This window comes from Natator depressus, chromosome 3, assembly GCF_965152275.1.
Source record: "Natator depressus isolate rNatDep1 chromosome 3, rNatDep2.hap1, whole genome shotgun sequence".
In the NCBI taxonomy this organism is placed as follows: Eukaryota; Metazoa; Chordata; order Testudines; family Cheloniidae; genus Natator; species Natator depressus.
Genome location: NC_134236.1, coordinates 85812945 through 85830147, shown reverse-complemented (window position 1 = coordinate 85830147; position 17203 = coordinate 85812945).

The window sequence follows — 17203 nt, the reverse complement described above, 5'->3', positions numbered from 1 at the left end:
GTCACAAACTTTGGTGTAGAGTACTAGCCTTGTCCCTGCTGAAGCTTTTCTCCCAGCAGGCTTGTGACCCCATAGCCTTCCTAGCTGGTTTCTGATCTTTACAGATATACATTCCCCAGGCCTGTGCTAGGAAGACATCACCCTATTTTCTTACACCAAAAAGCAACCCTAACTGCATGCGTCTACTGGCGCCTTATAAATTGTAGCTCTGTGGAACAGTGGCTGGTCTCAGGTCCATCACCTGTGCTAAACCAACGCACTAAAGGACCTGCTTTGGAACAGGTGCACTGGGCATGTGCCTAGAGATCAATCCCCTGTCATAGGTAGGTTAATGTTTCAGTTGTTGTGGAAGATCTATATTTTCATTACAACATATAAAGAATAAGAACTGAGTGTTTAGTATATTCTGTGCAATGCCTCCCATATACTTTTATCTATGGTATAAGAAATTACCAGCAAGGTTGTATGATGGTTAGTTAAATTTATTTTTACAGGGCCTAAGGATGGACTGTAAGCCCTTCTGGGTGAGGATTGTCCCTTTTCTGTATTTACACAGTAGCCAGCACAATAGGATCTCAATACCAATTAGGGCCTTTGGGTGCTTGTGATGCAGTTGGGACTCACCACTGCAGCACCTCCTGTTGGTCACTCTGGGAATTAGCTCAGTCCACATGGAGCACCCTCTACTGGTGGTGTCCCATCCATCTCTTACCCTCTGTTGGCATCCGGACCTGCATTGCTCCCTTCTCGCAGCATCCTCTTCAGGACACTGCTCTCCAGCAGTGCCCCCTAGTCCATGCTCACCCCCTTCGGGGGGAGGGGGGGGTTTAACAGCAGTCTTTTCACTTCACCCCAGCTACAGTGGCCAACCACATCCCCAAAGTCTAACCCCTTCTATCAGGGGTCAGGTGCAGTCTGCTATGGCCACTTCTAATGGACAGATGTAGTACGGGGGGTGGCGGGGGGACTGAGGCCCACCCTCTACCCTGGGTCCCAACCCTCCCTGCCCTCCTTCACTCCCCTTGTCCACCTCTCCTCCCTGGACCACTTCCTCTTCAGCCCCCTTGTACCTTGTGGGCCCTTCTATCAGGGCCTGCAGCCTGACAGGTATTGGGCTAGAGCTCTCTTCAGCTCCACCCAGTGCCAACTCCCTTCACTCTCAAGACAGACCTTCTCCCTTAAAGGTCTGGGAGAGACTGACTACCTCTTGCCTGGGCAGCCTTTATATAGGGCCTAGCCTGGCTCTGATTGGCTGCCTCTTGCTCAGCCCTGATTGGCTCCCCAAAGGCCCTCTCTGATTGGCTGCCTGTCTGTGCAGCCGCTCTGGCCTGCTGTAGCCCAATCTGGCCTGGAGGTGGGGCACCACCCCACCACAGTGCTACTATAATATAAAAGTTTACTAGAACTACTACTAATAATTGTCTATGAGAAACAAACAGAGCACACATGTAACAGTGACCTGAACAAGGAGCATGCTGTTTCTTTCCAATCCCACTGAAAGCTTTAAAAAACATGGGGCCCAATTCAGTAATGTGCCAAGTGCCATTAATTATACGACATTGAGAACCTATTCCTTAGACCCCAGAAAAATAAAATTTACTAGTTATCATATGACCCCTTGCATGTAATATCTTGCACTGGTGCTATATGGGAGGCAGGTTGTAGAGAATATAATATGGCTCTGAACTTTCAAAATGACACAAATTAGATTAAAGAGAAATAGACAACATTAAAAATATGCTTCTGTCTGAAATGATACAGAACCTCAGATTACTAGAAAAGAGAAAAATAATCAGTTTGTTTAATTTATGTATTTAGAAGCACTTTGCATATAGACATTTCCCCTGTTTGTGTGGGTCCTCACATAGCAACAGGTACAAGGATTTTTTTTTTAAAATATGAGAACATGATTGTAGAACTGTAAACCTCCTCAGTTCCCCATCAATTTTTAATGTAAGAAGCAACTTTAAACTATTTTTTTTTAATTATGTTTCAAGTTATGTCCCTTTAAACACTGAAATAGTCACTCAGTTTTGTCTGATTTTTCATTATATTTGGAGAATAAGGATCTACAAACGCTAAGGCTTGGTCTACACACAAGTGTCATTTTAACTGAAAGTGTTATTTTATACCAATTTAGTTAAACCAGTGCAACTTTGTGTATGGACACTCTTAGGGGCTGGTCTACAAACAGTTTTTGTACCATTATAACTCTCTTGGTTTAGAAACCAATATAGTTAAAGCAGCACAACTTCCTAGTGCTTAATTAGCTGTAGCGGAAAGGGAGGAAGCAGTAAATGTGATATATCTTGATTTTAATAAGGCTTTTGACACAGTCCCACATGAAATTCTCATAAGCAAACTAAGGAAACATGTATAGATGAAATTATGATAAGGTGGGCACATAACTGTTTAAAAAAATATACTCAAAGAGTAGTTATCACTAGTTTGCTGTCAAACTGGGAAGACATCAAATCGGGTCCCACAGGGTCTGTCCGAGTTCTGGGACTATTCAAAAATTTCATTAACAGCTTGGAGGATGGAGCGGAGAGAACACACAAAATTTGCAGATGACACCAAGCTGGGATGGGCTGCAAGCACCTTGGAGGATAGGATTAGAATTCAAAATGCTGTTAATAGACTGGAGAATTGGTCTGAAATCAAAAAGATTAATTCAGTTAAGACAGTGCACAGTATTTCACTTAGCAGTGAAAAATCAAATGCACAACTGCAAAATTAGGAAAAACTGGATTGGCAGTGGTACTGCGGAAAAGGTATGATGCTGTATTAAATGTGGGAGACATTTTATGATATTGTTCCTACTAATATTATAAAATTGTAAGGAATCTCACCAAATATGCCGTGTAAGGTATCTGTGAAAATGTTATGATTTGCCAAGTATAATAATCTTGTTTATATGTTTGTATCATCTTTGTATTGTGAGTTATAAGTATGTATAGTATATCTGTATTTCAAAACTTCTGCTGTGTTTCTGGGTGACATCCCCAAACAGATGGACATCAGTGCTGAGACTGTTCAATGGCCCATCAAGGGTCATCAGCTGTACAAAGAACCTACTGAAAGAAGCCAGGGGTTACACCTTATGAGTCAGCAGGACTTGTAGGGGCAGGCCTATGGACAGCGGACTCCAAGATTTTTCTTTGCCATGTGCTATGAAGCTTGTGTTTGGGACATAGGACGTACAAGTCACATGGCAAAAGGAATATAAAGGGCAGCTGCATCTTCTCCATTTTGTCTTCATTCCTGATTCTTACCTCCGGAGTAACTTTTCTATAATCAGGTTTCAGAGTAGCAGCCGTGTTAGTCTGTATCCGCAAAAAGAAAAGGAGTACTTGTGGCACCTTAGAGACTAAGTGAGCTGTAGCTCACGAAAGCTTATGCTCAAATAAATTTGTTAGTCTCTAAGGTGCCACAAGTCCTCCTGTTCTTTTTTCTATAAACAAAGCTCTGAACAAAGGACTGAATGACCCATCCAAGCTTTGGATGTGTTCCAGAGGGACTTTCAAGCCAGCAAACTCACCAATACTGCTAAGAACCTGATATATGGACTTTGAAGTCTCTGAACGTATCCGATTGCTTTACCATTTAACAACTATCTTCTTGTTCTTTCTTTTTTCCTTATAATAAACCTTTAGTGTTAGACACTAAAGGATTGACTGGCACCATGGTATTTTAGGTAAAATCCAAACTAATATTGACCTGGTTACGTGGCTGACCCTTTGGGGTCAGAAGAACATTTTTATAGTGAGCAGTTTTTAAATAACTTCTCACTGGACTGGTCCTAGTTGCTGATTGGGAGCCAGAGAATTGGAATGCAATAAAGGGGGCTGTATGATTTCTTTTTTCACTTCTCAATAACTTGTGGGGGGAATCAGAAGCACAGTTTGTGACTGGTTGGTGAGTTTAACTTCAGTGTTAACCACCAATTTTGGGAGTGTCTGCTTTCCCTTTTGCAGCCTGCCCTGACCGTGGCATTTTCAGTGAGGGCTGCCCCAGGCACAACGGGTAACAAAAGGATCTGGAGATAATGGTGGATTACAAATTGAATATGAGTCAACAATCCAATACTGTTGTGAAAGAGACAAATGTAATTCTGAGGTGTATTAACAGGAGTGTTGTATGTAAAACACTGGAGGTAATTGTTCAGCTCTACTCAGCACTGGTGAAGCTTCAGCTGAAGTAGTGTTTCCAGTTTTGGGCACCACACTTTAAGAATGATGTGGACAAAATGGAGACAGTCAAGAGGAGAGAAAAAAAAAACCCTGAACTATAAGGAAAGATTGGACATGTTTATTCTAGAGAATTGAGGGCTGAAGAAGGACAATTTTCAAATATATAAAAGATTATTATGAAGAGGAAGGTGATCAATTGTTTTTCAAGTCCATGGAGGGTAGGTCAAGAAGTAATTGGCTTAGTTTGCAGCAAAGGCAATTTTGGCTGGATATTAGGAAAAACTTTCTAATTTTAAAGATAATTAAGTACTGGAATAGGTTATTTAGGACGCTTGTAAAATCCTCATCATTGGTTGTTTTCAAGCACAGACTAGACAAACATCTGTCAGGGTTAGCATAGGTATACTTAATCCTGCCTCAGCACTGTGGAGGAGGAAGAGAAAGACTAGATGACCTCTTGAGGTCCCTTCCAGATCTACATTTCTATGATTCTATAGCAGTATAAAAATGCTTATATTGGTATAGCTAAGTTTATGGTAATAAGCTATACTAGGCGTGGCCAAACCGCTGCTCATGAGCCACATGTGGCTCTTTTATAAAATGCGGCTTGCAGCGCCTCCCTCCCCATTCTCCATCTACCAGACCTGGGGAAGGGGGAACTCAGAGCTTCTGCCCTGCAGCAAGGTGTCGGGGCTAGGGGCTTCTGCCAGAAATGATTGGTGCCTGCTGAGAGTGGGAGGGGCACAAGTTAAAGGTTTGCCCCCCCACCCACCCCCAACAGCCTCCCCTTACCCTCAGTGGTTCTCCCTGCGGCTCCCAGCTTTTTGCTGCTGCCTTTCCCCATGGCCATAGCTCCCAGCTTTCCAGCTCCAACAGCTGCAATGTAGGGAGGGGGCCTGGCAGCACCATGTGACCAAGCAGGGCCAGCAAATCCTGGCAAAAATCTAGGGGCGGGACATGTGCCCCCCTCTGCCCCCCACGCATTGCCTCTGGCTTCTGCCTAGCAGGGAGGCGGGGGTCTTGGGGCTTCAACCCCATGGGGCATGCCTACTGGGGCTCAGGGCTTCAGCAGGAGTGGGGCTGAAGCCCTGAGCCTAGACAGGTGCCTCCCCTAGGGCTGAAGCCCTGAACCGTCCTGGGGCCAAAGCCCCAAGACCCACCATCCCGCCACAGGGCTGAAGCCCTGAGATACATCACCCCGCTGCAGGGCTGAAGCCCCGAGATCCAGCAGGCGTGCCCCGGCTCTTGAACTTCGGAAGATTGTTGTATGCGGCTCAGTACGTTTGGCCCTCTGAGTTATATTGATAAATGTACCTTTATAGCGCTATAACAGTGTCCACAGCAGGGGGTTGCACCACTTTTACTATATGGGTTTCTAAATCAATATAATAGTGGAACAAAAATTGTGTGTAGATAAGCCCTTAGATCAGTTTAAACCAGGCTTACTCCGGTTTAGCTTGTGTCAGTAAACACGCACATGCTAAACAGATATAACCAGTGTTAATTTCACAGAAGAGAGTCCACACACAAAAGCTACAATGGTTTAACTAACCTGGTTTAAGTTAAACCAGTGCAATTTCTGTGTGTAGACAAGCTCTCATTTTTGTCACTTTACAGGATTGGGGCCACTGAAAAGTTCTGCAACTTTTACACCACCACTTAGATCAGCTTTTATGCACAACCAGATTGTGCTAGTAAATAAAATTACGCATATTCTGGGCTCTTTCCTCCATCTCACTCCACCCCTTCCCCCAAGCTCCCACCCCGCCTCTTCCTGCCCCGCCTCTTCCCGCCCAGTTCCATCCCCTCCCCCGAGCATACCCCGTCCCTTCTCCCTCTCCCCACCAGCGCCTCCTGCATGCTGCAGAACAGCTGAACCACGGCGGATGGGAGATGCTGCGAGGGAGGGGAGTAGTTGATCGGTGGGACCACTATGGGCAGGAGGTGCTGGGGGATAGGGGGAGCTGGTTGCTGGTGGGTGCTTAAGCACCCACTAATTTTTTTCCGGCCTGGCAAATGCATGTATCTTGTTTGGGAGCTGCTTGCTTCCTATGGGCTCTTTTCTCTTCAAGCTGTAGGAGCCAGCTTCTCTCATTGGCTTTGATACCCTGATAGAGATGATGGCGCCACCTGTTACGATCACTTGCCAAGATTTCCCATTGGTCAGGATCAATTCCAAATTCCTTCATATCTCACTTGCATGTGTTTTTATAGCAAAGCTTGGGGTGTCCTGTTGTTCTTGTTCCCTCTGATAGCTCCCCATATAGCATGTCCTTGCATCTGTCTTCCAACCTACTCAGATGGCCCAGCCAGTGCCGTAGTCTTTGCTTGAGCAGAGCTGTCACACTAGGTAAATTTGTCCTTTGAAGAGCCTCTGTGTTGGTGACTTTATTTTGCCATTTGATGTTGAGTATGTGGCAACGTAGGTGGAAACTGTTTAACCTTTTCTCTTGATGAGCATAAGTTGTCCATGTTTCCCCACCATACATGAGAGTGCTGAGGACGCAAGCTTAGTACACTAGAATTTTGGTCTTGATGGTAAGTTTTGAGTTGTTCCATGCTCTTTTAGTTAGTCCGCTAAAGGTGGTGGTAGCTTTTCCAATGCGAACATTTAGTTCTTCATCCAGTGAGAAGTTGGTGGTCACTGTAGAATCTAAATAGAAGTAGTCCAAAAGTTCAGCTATCAGGTTTGTATTTAAGGTAATTGAAGGATCTTGTGGAACTCCCTGTCATAATACAACCATTTTTTTTATGCCGATGGTGAGAGCAAATGCCTGACAGGCACTTGAAAGGGGGTCCATGAGTTCTTGTAGTAGATCTTCGTTGTGGGCTATGAGGGCAGAATCATAGCAAATAGAAGTTCCCTGATTAGCACCTTTTTGACTTTGGTCTTTCACTTACGTTGGGACAGGTTGAAGAGTTTCCCATCTGATCTTGTGTGGTGATACACTCCAACTTTGGAGAAGAAGATTCCAAAGAGTGTAGGGGCAAGAACACATCCTTGCTTCACTCCACTTTTCATCTCAAAGCTGTCTGAAATGGACCTGTCAAATTGGACAGTTGCTTTCATATTGTTGTGGAATGAACATATAAGACTTAACAGGGTTGGTGGGCAGCCTATCTTTTCTAGTATTGCAAATAGACCTGATCTGCTCACTGTGTCAAATGCTTTGGTTATGTTCACAAAGGTGATGTACAATGGTTGGTTTTGCTCTCTACACTTTTCTTGGAGTTGACGCAGAGAAAATATCCTGTCTATAGCTGATCTTCAAGCCCCGAATCCACACTGTGATTCAGGGTAGACATGATTCACCAGCTGTTGTAGGTGCACTAAGGTGACTTTTGCGAAAGCTTTTCCTATTTCACTTAGGAGCGAGATACCCCCTTAGTTGTTGCAGTCGCCCTTTTTGCCTTTATTTAGGCATAAGCTTTCATGGGTAAAAAACCCACTTCTTCAAAGCTTATGCCCAAATAAATTTATTAGTCTTTAAGGTGCCACCGGACTCCTCATTGTTTTTGTGGATACAGACTAACACGGCTAGCCCTCTGATACTTTTCGCCTTTGTTTTTATGCAAAATGATGATGTTTGCATCACGCATCTCTTGTGGTAACTCACCCTCTTTCCAGCATTTAAGTAGCAGCTGATGAAGATAAGGTAATAGGCTGTCTTTCCCACTCTTGAGGATTTCTGCTTGGATGCCATCTTTTCCAGGAGCCTTGCCAATTGATAGCAAATCAATGGCCTTGCTTAGCTCTTCTACAGTGGGCTCCACATCTAGCTCTGGCATGACCTGTAAAGTTGGTATTTGGTCCAGTGAGTTGCTGGTGATATTTCTTTCTTGTGTGTATAGCTCTGAATAGTGTTCAACCTAATGAAACAACTGCTTGCTTTTATCTGTAAAGATTCCAATGTAACTTTACTGTGCCCCACTGGTTCCACAACTTGATATGTAACTCTTTCTTCTGATTAACCATGTCTTTGTGACTTGTCCTTTAGCCTCAGCTTTCTGTTAGTCTAGGGACAAGGAATATTTTGCCTACTGGATCCTTGTGCTGTTTTGTGAGGTAACACTTTGTTTTTCTCACGCCCAGAATAAAGCAGTTGGCCAAAGGCAAAATCTCCTATGTTCAGGCCAGAGTACTGGATCATTCCCCAGAAAAACAGCACAAAGTTTCTATTTTGATTATGATACTTATGACAATAAGTGAATTAAAAGCCAATGTAGGCCAGTGACTAGATCATGGGAGAAGAAGTCAAGACTCCTGGGTTCCATTCCTAGTGTATACTCTCATTGTAAGATCCTTGGCAAGTCACTTAAATTCCATGCTTCACTTTCCATACCGATAAAATGAGGCTCTAATACTTTTCTACATCACAAGGGTATTTTGAGGTTAAATTAGTTAATGGCTATAAGGGACATAGAGCATCCCTTGGATGGAATAGATGCTACAGAAGTGAATATTTTTTTACTAAAAACGTTAATGTTAAAACTCACTGACACAAACTAGTTTTTCCTTTGTAACGCTGACAAATTTACAATTTAAATAAGACATCTGAACTTATGCCACTTGATTCTGCTGTATTCCCCTTTCAGATTTTGTAGTTGATGTAAGTATGGGCAGTGTTTAATTTGTAATGAAAGAGGAGACGACGCTCAAGCAATTTTTTTACTTTTATAACTGGCATGTCAAGCCCAGAGGTGCCACTAGGTTTATGAACTGCCAAGCCTTGAAGTGCTGGCACAAATTAAGCCCTGGGTATGGGAGCACCTGGAATAGATTAAAAAATCTCTTGAAGAACGTATGCTATGATGCCCCACCTCATTGCAGAGACTCCTGAAACTTTCAGGGAAGCACCCATGAAAACCCCAGATATATTTATTATACCTCCCAGCAAAAATTTCCAATGTGCTTATATGACTTCATTTCTTAAGTGAACCTCTATGTGCTTCAGCAGCACTTCTATCTGAAGACATACACCTGCAGAGACCTCTTATAAACTCCTCCTCCTGTGAGGCCTCTTCCCCCTCTGTGGTTTCCATTATATATTCCATACTTCCTTATACTGCAAGAGATGGATCTTTTTCTACTCTTCAGGAAAGGCAGCCTCATTTTGAGTCTAACTGAAATAAACTTTTAAAATAAGTATTTTATATGCTAACCAATGCAATGCCATCTCAGGTTTAGCGAAGTTGCTGGAAAAAGGCTGCTTCTGGCCCTTTAAGAGTTGGAAGAGAAACTGCTCCCTTGCTGAACCTAATTGGCAAATGAATGCTCCAGTTAGGGATCAGCCAACTAACAGTGAAGCAACAGAGATGATGCAAAAAGAAAAGGAGTACTTGTGGCACTTTAGAGACTAACCAATTTATTTGAGCATAAGCTTTCGTGAGCTACAGCTCACTTCATCAGATGCATACTGTGGAAAGTATAGAAGATCTTTTTATACACACAAAGCATGAAAAAATGGGTGTTTACCACTACAAAAGGTTTTCTCTCCCCCCACCCCACTCTCCTGCTGGTAATAGCTTATCTAAAGTGATCACTCTCCTTACAATGTGTATGATAATCAAGTTGGGCCATTTCCAGCACAAATCCAGGTTTCCCCCCCACAGACCCACTCTTCTGTTGGTAATAGCTTAACTAAAGTGATCACTCTCCTTATAATGTGTATGATAATCAAGTTAGGCCATTTCCAGCACAAATCCAGGTTTCTTCCCCCCCCCCCAGACCCACTCTCCTGTGGTAATAGCTTATCTAAAGTGATCACTCTCCTTACAATGTGTATGATAATCAAGGTGGGTCATTTCCAGCACAAATCCAGGGTTTAACAAGAACGTCTGAGGAGGGGGGGGGGGGCGGGGTAGGAAAAAACAAGGAGAAATAGGTTACCTTGCATAATAACTTAGCCACTCCCAGTCTCTATTCAAGCCTAAGTTAATTGTATCCAATTTGCAAATGAATTCCAATTCAACAGTCTCTCGCTGGAGTCTGTTTTGAAGTTTTTTTGTTGTAATATCACAACTTTCATGTCTGTAATCGCGTGACCAGAGAGATTGAAGTGTTCTCCGACTGGTTTATGAATGATATAATTCTTGACATCTGATTTGTGTCCATTTATTCTTTTACGTAGAGACTGTCCAGTTTGACCAATGTACATGGCAGAGAGGCATTGCTGGCACATGATGGCATATATCACATTGGTGGATGTGCAGGTGAACTAGCCTCTGATAGTGTGGCTGATGTTATTAGGCCCTGTGATGCAGATGATGCAGCCTCCAGTTGTGGGAGACTGTGGGTTAAGGAAGGTTAAAGAAGAGATAAGAACTTTTTGCTCTTCCCTGATAATTATACAGAAACAGAGTATAACGGTTGAGAAATTTATCTAGACAATAAGGGAAGGAAGTAAGTTAGAGCAAACTGCAAAGAAAAAGTTAGCATATTCTAAAGGCAATCTGCAAAGGGGAATGATTTGGCTTATGTCCTTTCCCCCTCATGTTGTATACACAAGGTCTAAAAATGTTTAAAAGATGGCTTTGGTCTTTACCTTAGAAATACATGTCTTGTCTGCCTTGGAAAACTAAGATGAGTAAAGAATTAATGATATCACCAAGAGAATGAAAGCTGAGCAACTGAGAAAGAAAGGGGTTTATAGTAAGACTGTTTAATCCTTTTTGTGTTTAGCTTCTGTGACTTAACACTTTGTTAAAAATGAATTATTTATTCCAAAGCAACATCTTTGCTTCTCCAGTTAAGATGTTAGAGTGTATAACAAATATGCTTGGAGTCCGCCAATTTGGCATTCCTGATCTAAATGAATTCCTGAGGTAAGAAATAAGAAGAAAAAATGCTTTGGTGGTTTTGTGTGACTTTTAGGCCACCTTTATACATCAACAGAAGGAAAAAGAAAAGAACCGTATTTTAAAAATATTAAATCCATTTCACTTCTAACTGGCTTAGAAAACATGGAAATAGACCCAGTTGAGACAGAAAGCATAGAGAAAATACCAATTTAGTAAAACTGAGAAACTTCTAAGAGCTGGACAAGCAGACAGCACCAGTGTCAAAATGATATTCAACAACTGGAAAGTCCCTGAACTGTGAATAAGTACAAAGCTGATTCCTTCTCCTCATCCACCTCCACATTTTACCTGATCAGGGTTTGGTCTGCAAGATTTTTTTCTAAGCTGCATGCATGTTACTAGCATATTCATAGCATGAAAAAGCATTGGAAATAATATTGCCCCAGGACACCAGCCAATTCTTCGACAGTCTTCCCTCCATCCCTATTGGCTGTCACTCAGAGATTCTCTACCTTGTGTAAAACTGCTTGTGCTGCTTCCCCTGTAGGAGCAAAGGAGAGAGAAGAGGGTCCCTTGCAGCTCATCTCTAGCTGCCCAAACCTATCTGTATTCATCCAAATGGATAACTTTTCTTCTTTTTCCCTGCACTCATCAACTTGTCTCCAGTCAGACAGGCTAAGATGAACTAATTATTTCCATTTTTATGGGAGAGCTAGAGTTAGAAAATGCTAACTCATACCCCCAGATCAGTAGTTGGAGGAGGAGGGGTTTTGTTGTTGTTTTGTTTTTTTTGCCCCAAGTGGGAATTGAACTTCTGAAAATCATCCTTATTGGCCTTACGGGGTTAATCCCAGGAACATTTAGCCTTATATTGTCAGGCTAGAAGTTGGTAGAAGCAGGAGAGCAATAGGAATTCACAGGTTTACCACAGTTATATTAAAACTCAGCTTAGTATCAGGTAGGACAGCCAGCATCATCATAGTACAACAGTTATCATGGCCACTTCCTTTTTTTTTTTTTTTTCCTTGAGTTCTTTGGCATTAGGACACTCACACGTTCTTGTCAACTGCTGGAAGTGGCCCATCTTGATTATCACTACAAAAGATTTTTTTTCTCTCCTGCTGGTAATAGCTCACCTTAACTGATCACTCTTGTTATAGTGTGTATGGTAACACCCATTGTTTCATGTTCTCTGTGTATATAAAATCTTCCTACTGTATTTTCCACTGCATGCATCTGATGAAGTGGGTTTTAACCTACGAAAGCTTATGCTCAAATAAATTTGTTCGTCTCTAAGGTGCCACAAGTACTTCTGTCCTTTTTGCGGATACAGACTAACACGGCTGCTACTCTGAAACCTCACATTTAAAGTGAGTTAACATACATTTCCTTATCTGTTACTTATACCCCAGGTTATTAAAACAAATTTAAAATATCACTTACTTTTCACTTCTTTTCTTTCTGTATCTTACTCAGTTTGGACAATGAAAAAACTAGGGAGTTTCATTTCTATTTCTAATTGGCTTCATTTACTGATTCTAAGGCACCACAATGCTGCCAAGGAATGGCTTAAATTTTTTTTAAAAAAGTGCTTTCATTTGAATTAAAACTGCAATGAAAACACTTTTATTAATACTAAGTTTTGTAACAGTTTCCTCTCAAAACATGTTGAGCCAAACTGCCTGCTGAGTGGCCCTTTTAATCTATGGACTACATTTGTAAAAAGAGTGAACAGAAGTGAAGATCCAGAGAAAGACTGAGCCAGCTCTGGAATGTTAATGCCTTTCCCATCAATTGTAGAGCTATTGCCTGAGAGAACAGCCCTGTTACATGTAGGGCACTACTCAAAGTTACAGCTTTACTTAAGACTACTGGTAGGTGATCTGAAATGCTTTTAAAAATTGATTTATGATCCAAGTGCAACAGAATACATGTATATTTGGCTCACAAATTTAAAATACAGTGTTATTAACTGAGCCTTTTTACCTGTCAGGACCTGAAGTAAAGATACTGTCTCTCCAGGAGTTCAGGAGATCACTTGCTTTAAGACTTTGTTGCAGGGAAAACATGCACCCAGATCTTAGGTCTTGGCAGCTAAGTAAAGAAATTAATTTTTGTTTTAAAATTTGCAAATAAATATAGTAGATCTTCGCTTAGCTTCTTAATGATTTGGAGTCTTAAACAGGTTCTTGGCTCTCTGAGATATTTTAATTCACCTTTTAAAAACCCTTACACTTTAAAAGTTTGAGTCTTTGTCTGGTTCTAGCCTCATCTATTTAATTACCTCTATTTCAAAGGTGTGATTTTATTTCTGTTCCAACATTAAAGATTTAAAATAATTTCTCCTTTCATAGGGTTGGCAGATACGATCAGTTCTTTTCCTGAAGGGAATGGAAGGAAGTTAAGATGCAAGGAGGGCCTTGAAAATGAAGACTAGTTTGTTTGCTGCAATAGGGAAAGGGGAACCAGTGTAGCGATGCAAAGAGCGGTGACAAGCTAGGGCAATGATCTTTGCAGCAACATCTGGAATGGATATAGGTAAGGCAAGCCCGCATTTGTCAAAGCCAGGGAAAAGGACATTGTGGTAACTAAGGCTATGTCTACACGGCAAATTACTTCGGTCTAATTTACATCACTCAGGGGTGTGAATAATGCACACCCCTGAGTGACGTGTTATACCAACCTAAACGCCAGTGTAGAAAGTGCTATATGATCAGGGGAGCTTCTCCCACCAACATAGCTACCACCTCTCATGGAGGCAGGAATTATTAAGCCTATGGGAGAGCTCTCTCCTGTCAACTTAGAACGTATTCACCAAAAGCGCTACAGCAGCGCAGCTGCATCAGTGCAGCTGTGTCCATGTGCAGCAGGTAATGGAGGCTGGGGGAGACTAAGCCTCCTGAAACCTCCTCTAATGCTCCCCGCCACAGCCCTGGGGGGCTCATCTGGACTGCTCTGGGTGCCAGTGGACCAGCCCAGGTTCAGGGCTGGTCCGAGTGCCAGCTGAGGTGCGGGGCTGCGCCAGCAGACTGACTGGTAGTGGGGAGGGGTCTTGGGTGGAAGTGGCAGGGCAGGGGCCTAGCCTCCCTGAATGGGGGGTGCACGCGCCGCCCATGGCTGTGCCGCTGTAGCTGCTGTAGTGTAGATACAGCCTGAGATAATGAGGTCCTTAATAATGAGATCATGAGAGTTTCAGTTGTGTGGGTGGATAGGAAAGGCAGTATTTTAGATTTTTTTCTGCATGAGATTTGACCTAGATTGACACAACCATGATGTGAGGATTTAGAGAGAATGCAAAGTTAAATGTTCTGGACCTGAGAGACAGGGATGGAGGTGTTGTACATTCCCTGAGAAAAGAGGGATTGGAGAATTAGGAGTTCTGTTTTGGCCATGAGTATAAGCTAATGGCTGCAGGTGCACAAGGAAATGTCAGAGACAGGCTGAGGCTTCAGTTTGGATAGAAAGAGACAGGTATAGAATAGATGTGGATCTATGAGCTCTCCACATAGAAATGAGTTGAATTTGCAGATTAGTTTATGTAGACATAAGGTATAGAGGGTAAAGAGAAGGGGAACCATAGTGAAGCCTTCTGCCCCCCGCCCTTCCCCAAATGTTGGAGTGGGGAAACAAGAGGATCCTCTGAAGACCATACTGAAGAAGTGATTAGAGATGCAGGAGGAGGACCAGGAGAGGACTGAGTCATGGACGCCAAGGGAGAATAAGATATCAAAAGAGCACCATCAGTGGTATCAAAGACAGCTGACAGGTTGAGGTGAGTGAAGATGGAGTACTGGTTCTGAGTTTAAAAGCTTTAGTGAGGCATTTCATTGGAGTGCAAGGGGTAGAAGCTAGATTCGAAAGGGTCTAGGATGGATTTGGAATGAGGAAACAGATAAAAGGGAGAGGGATGTCAGTTGGAGAGAAAAGTGGTTTAAGGGTGGCATGATTTAAGATGGGAGAGACTGAAGCATGCTTGTATTATGAGGAGAGAGAACCGGGGAGGTTAAGAAGAAGGATAAAGGAGGAGATAAGAGTGGGTGCAACAGAGATCAGGAGGTGGGATGCGGTTAATGAAGATGCTAGAGGATAAGAGCAGACAAACTTCTGTATCAGTGACAGGGAAAAATGAGTTGTAGGAGGGGAAGGGAAGGTGAGGAAAAGGCGAAGGGCTTGTTGCATTTTTGTCAATTTTTCTCAGAAGAAACTGGTGAAGTACTGTCAGAAAAGTGGAGGCAGGAGGAGGTGGGGAGTGTTTGAAAAGAGAAACAAAGATGATAAAAAAGACAGCTGGGATTTCAGATGGGAGATAAATTATGGTGGAGAAGTTGGAGTTGCTTAGTTAGGAAGATGACAGAAGTTTAGGATGGGGAAAAATGTGAGAAATGGGAAATACTGAAGCATTATTTTGACCACAGAGGGTAACTCTATAGTGGTTTTATTTTTATTAACACTTTTATTAACACTTCTGAAGTATGTAATTTTATTTAATTATATTGGTTAACATTGGATTGATACCTCTCACTGGGCAAGACAGCAATGTAGCAGCTCAAGATCAGGCCTTATGGATTTTCATTAATTGGTATCTACAAATAAATCCCTGCTGAGGACAGCATCCACCATTAGAGAAGCTTGCATAGTGAGAAGGCAGGCTATCAGACAATTCTGATTCACAAGTACTTGGAGCTATGGCAGAAGCAAAGCTGACTCATGTACCTTTCTAAAAAAAATGATCATGTTAGAATAATTATGGTCCCCCTTTGCCACTTCAGATACAAGCTTCTTGTCATGACTTTTATAGCCCTTTATGATTGCCGTACCAATCAGGTGCAGGATTTGAATCCAAACACTAACCACTATATAAAATTCGATTTAGAGGTTCCAATTAAGACAAATTGCTTCTCCTTACCTTAGCCCCAAACACTAAGTCATGGAGGCCTCCAAACAAGGGAGAGAAGCTTCAAAATAAGCAGAACAACATTTCAAAAATTAATAAAGTATTTAAAATATTTGAGAGCTCAAAGTAATTTAGTCTCTAAAACTTCAACACTTAGTTTTCACGATGTCTGTTTGAGGACTCCTTTGTAGGCCCAATATATTTAGGACTGATATTGGCCTGGTTATGAAGTTATGTTTTCACATTGTTTAGAATTCACTGACATTACAAAAGCACCAAAAAGCTCACATCAAGATTCAGGTCCATACCTTGCTACATGAGTAACAAGAAAACAGGCCTTCCCCAGAGAACTCAGTCTTTGTTTATAATAATCAGCAACAAGTAGATTCATTGAACAAAGGATATTTCTGGGATGACAAGGTAAAAGTAAAACAAGTATGTTTTGCATATTAGCCAATAGTCTGAGTTTACCACCTGCCATGCCTAGCCAACATCACCTGTCAGTGTTTTGTAGGTGTCATGGCAGAAGTGAGTTGAGGATAAGGTGGTAGCTTTATGGATTTGATGGGGAGTTTTTTCCATGCATAATGGGAGAATTGATAATAGAGGTTTACATTGTTGACAGAGCAAAGTCCTTATGGCACTGATTTTCAGTAAAAAAAAAAAGCCAAAATGGGGTCTCCTTAAAAAAAAAAAAAGGTTATATGTGACCATATATCACTAAAATTCTGAGAACAGCTTGAGACATATGTCTACCCTATGTAGCCTGTATCGCTATAATTAGGGCCCTACCAAATTCACCCTGCATTTTGGTCAATTTCATGATTTCAGATATTTAAATCTGAAATTTCATGGTGTTGTTATTATAGAGATCCTGACACAAAAAAGGGTATGGGGGGGTCACAAGGTTATTGTAGGGGGATCATGGTATTGCGACCCTTACTTCTGCGCTGTTGCTGGCAGTGCCAGTAGCAGTGCAAAAGTAAGGATGGCATGGTATGGTATTGCTACTGTTACTTCTGTGCTGCTGCCTTCAGAGCTGGGTCCCCTGCCAGCAGCTACCACTCTCCAGCCACCCAGCTTTCAAGGCAGTTCAGAAGTAAGGGTGGCAATACCACGATCCTCCTACAATAACCTTGCAATCCCCTACCTTTTGGGTCAGGACCCCCAGTTTAAGTAATGCTTGTCTCCCCTGTGGAATCTTTATTTTATAGGGTAAAAGCACACAGAAGACCAGATTCCATAGTCTGTGATGCATTTTTTACAGCTGTAAATTTGGTAGGGCCCTAGGTATAACTATGCTCGCATAGCCCTG